Raw genomic sequence first — 3,815 nt, 5'->3', positions numbered from 1 at the left:
TGGTCCCATGTGTGTATACTGTACAGAGTAACGTGGTACCTTCAGGCGTTTGGAAATTGCTCCTAAGGTGAACCAGACTTGTGGAGGTCAAAAAAAAAAAAATCTGAGGACTTGGCTGATTTCTTTTGATTTTCCCATGATATCAAGCAAAGAGGCACCGAATTTGAAGGTGTGCCTTGAAATACACCACAGGTACACCTCCAATTGACTCAAATGATGTCAATTAGCCTATCAGAAGCTTCTAAAGCCATGACACCATTTTCTGGAATTTACCAAGCTGTTTAAAGGCACAGTCAACTTAGTGTATGTAAATCTTCTGACCCACTGGAATTGTGATACAGTGAGTTATAAGTGAAATAATCTGTTTGTAAACAATTGTTGGAAAAATAACTTGTGTCATGCACAAAGTAGATGTCCTAACCGACTTGCCAAAACTATAGTTTGTTAACAAAGAAATTTGTGAGTGTTTGAAAAACGAGTTTTAATGACTTCAACCTAAGTGTATGTAAACTTCCGACTTCAACTGCATGTGTTGAAAATAAGTTTATTTACATACATTTTTGTATAGTTTTACCTCTATTTTCACACGGAACAAAAGTTTGTTTCCTCACGTTGTAATCCACTGCATATGAATCATCAAGTATTCATACTTATTACATAATACTATGATGACCTTGAATTGTGCCCCCCCCCCCCCCCCCCCCCAGGTTGCTGTGCCACCTGGGCTTCCCCTGTTTTCAGTGTCAGACGGCCTCCCACTACGGCTGGTGTGTCTGTATGCCCCTGCTGGACCCATGTGCCTTCATGGCTGTCTCCTGCTGCATGCGCTCCTCCATGAGAGAGCGCTATGGCATCCAGGTACAGTACGAGCCCTGGGAGAGGGTAGGGGTGGGTGGGTGGGATGGGTTGGGAAAGAGCGTAGATGGAGGCGGGGAAGCGGGGAGGGGAGGTGGGTGTGGACAGAGGGTGCAGGGGCAGGTGGGGGTGGTACCCACAGCACCTCTTATTTACCCTTCTGAGGGGAAATGGTGTTGGAAACTATCAGACGTTTGAGGTGTTAAGAAATATCATTGGTGTGCTTGGACATGTTGTTGTTCTTAGTGTTGTCAGTGCCTTGATTCCCCTTTAAATATAACGCTAAAAATGGTATTAACTACAACCGTATCTCTCCTTCTTCCCTGAACTTTTCTATACGCCTTATTCTTCTCTCCACCTCTATCCTTATCCTCCTTTTAACTCTGTCCTCTTGGCATGTTCTTGTCCTCTGCTTTCATTTTCTATCCATCTCTCCTTCTGTCTTCCCCCTCTCAGGGTTCGACCTGTGTGGACGTCGGGTTGGTGTGTTGCTGCTACGTCTGTGCCTGGTGCCAGATGGCTCGTGAGGTTAAGACGCGGACCACATCAGGCATCCAGCAGGTTCACGTGGTCACCCAACAGCTTCACGTGGCTTAGGACCCCGAAAAGAGAGTGGTAACTAGATGGCCAAGCAAGAAGTGCAATTTCATCAGAAATGTTGAGCAAGTGCTTTAACTTTTTGTTCCTTATCTTGTGTGACGGTTAACATAGGGCGTACTGTTTGCATTTATTGTTTGAAAAAGAACACAATTCCATAATTTTGCTATCATGGCCGAATAGTGACGTCCAAGAAAGAAGGCCATGCATATAATACCACTCCAATCTATAGCAACCATACTGTGTGTTGAATGTACTGTATACTTCAGATGTGTCTTTAGGAGAGAAATGTTATACCATTATTAATGTCTTAATAACCATTGAATGTTCATGTCAGGCTTAAAACATTTTAAACAGCTTACCATGTTCTTGCCCTTCTTGTGCACTTCTCTTTTCTTACTAGTCCTGACTTTGCTGAAAGCTGCTCCATCGAGGAGAGGTTTGCTTAAAATGACTGCGATATGTGGTTGTCTTACCTAGCTACCTTAAGAATAATGATATGTGGTTGTCTTACCTAGCTACCTTAAGATTAATGATATGTGGTTGTCCTACCTAGCTATCTTAAAACCTGTTAGGGCTGCAAGCCCGAGGTCGGTACACTTATGACAACATCCAGCTCAAGTGCAGGGCGCGAAATTCTAAATCAATTTTTTTTTTTAAATATTTAACTTTCACACATTAACAAGTCCAATACAGCATTTGAAAGATAAACATCTTGTGAATCCAGCCAACGTATCCGATTTTTAAAATGTTTTACAGCGAAAACACCACGTATATTTATGTTAGTTCACCACCAAATACAAAAGAGGACAGACATTTTTCACAGCACAGGTAGCATGCACAAAGCCAACCTAACTAACCAAGATCCAACCAAACAAACCTAGAAACAACTTCCTCAGATGACAGTCCTATAACATGTTACACAATAAATCTATGTTTTGTTCGAAAAATGTGCATATTTGAGCTATAAATCAGTTTTACATTACTGCTACCATCATAGCTACAGTCAGAAATAGCACGGGAGTAGCCAGAGTAAATACAGACACCAACGTCAACGACCCTCCATTACTCATCATAAAACATTTCAGAAAAATATATGGTGTATAGCAAATGAAAGACAAAGATCTTGTGAATACAGCCATATTTCCAATTTTTTAAGTGTTTTACAGCGAAAACACAATATAGCGTTATATTAGCTTACTGCAATAGCTAACACACAACAGCCATTGATTCCAAGTAATAACGGTAGCGATAGCACAGTTCGACAGATATTATGAAATAGCATCCCAAATTGGTCCTTATCTCTTGTTGATCTTCCATCAGAATGTTGTACAAGGGGTCCTTTGTCCAGAACCGTCTTTGTTTGGATCCAGAACGAACTCTTTCCCTCTTGAATTAGCAAGCACACTGGCCGTGCGGCGCTAACCTCTCCTTCTGAACAAATTCTTCCAACGCATCACGCCTAAAGTCCCGAATAAATTTCAATAAGTATAATTAAACTATATTGAAAAAACATACTTTAGGATGATATTTGTGACATGTATCAAATAAAAATCTAAGCCGGAGATCATATTCAGCCCCAACGACGGTTTTCCAGAAGGCGATTCCAGGTCCAACTTCCGCGCCTTCGAAAAAAAAAAAAAAATGGCGGACCTCTCATTCCAAGAGTATGTATTCAATCCCAGAACAAGATAATCAACTCATTTCTGCTCTCACTTCCGCTTGGACACCCAGGGGAAGTGTATGACGTGTTTTCTATAGTCCCAAGTGAATGCCCCTTTTATAGACAAGCTCTTGAACAAAGACCTCGCTTTTGGAAATCTCACTTCCGGATAGGAAATGGGCTGCAGAAAGAGTTCTGGTTCACTTAGAGAAATAATTCAAACGGTTTTAGAAACTAGAGAGTGTTTTCTATCCAATAGTAATAATAATATGCATATTGTACGAGCAAGAATTGAGTACGAGGCCGTTTGAAATGGGCACCTTTTTCCAAGTTAGTCAATACGCCCCCTGCAGCCATAAGAAGTTTTTAAGATTAATGATATGTGGTTGTCCTACCTAGCTACCTTAAGATTAATGATATGTGGTTGTCCTACCTAGCTACCTTAAGATTAATGATATGTGGTTGTCCTACCTAGCTACCTTAAGATTAATGCTCTGGATAAGTGCGCCTGCCAAATGACTAAATGTGTAACCCATGATTCAAATGCCAACCACATTTCAGTTGAATGTTCTTATGTATAAATATATGCCATTTAGCAAACCCTTTAATTCAAAGCAAGTTACAGTTTTGTGTGCATACATTGATTGTTTGGGTGGTCCCAGGATTCAAACTCACTATCCTGGTGTTGCAAGCGCCATGC

At 41.0% G+C, this 3,815-nt stretch overlaps 1 pseudogene; it reads left to right on the top strand.

The window, feature by feature from the left end:
• The window catches only part of LOC111953907 (cornifelin homolog A-like), a 16,663-nt pseudogene extending 14,852 nt beyond the window's left edge, over nucleotides 1–1,811 (top strand).
• The last annotated feature ends 2,004 nt before the right edge of the window (nucleotides 1,812–3,815 follow it).

The sequence above is a fragment of the Salvelinus sp. IW2-2015 genome, linkage group LG3 (assembly GCF_002910315.2).
Source record: "Salvelinus sp. IW2-2015 linkage group LG3, ASM291031v2, whole genome shotgun sequence".
Taxonomy (NCBI): Eukaryota; Metazoa; Chordata; class Actinopteri; order Salmoniformes; family Salmonidae; genus Salvelinus; species Salvelinus sp. IW2-2015.
The sequence above is the reverse complement of the archived record's forward strand: the minus strand, read 5'-3'. Positions and strand labels throughout refer to the sequence as shown.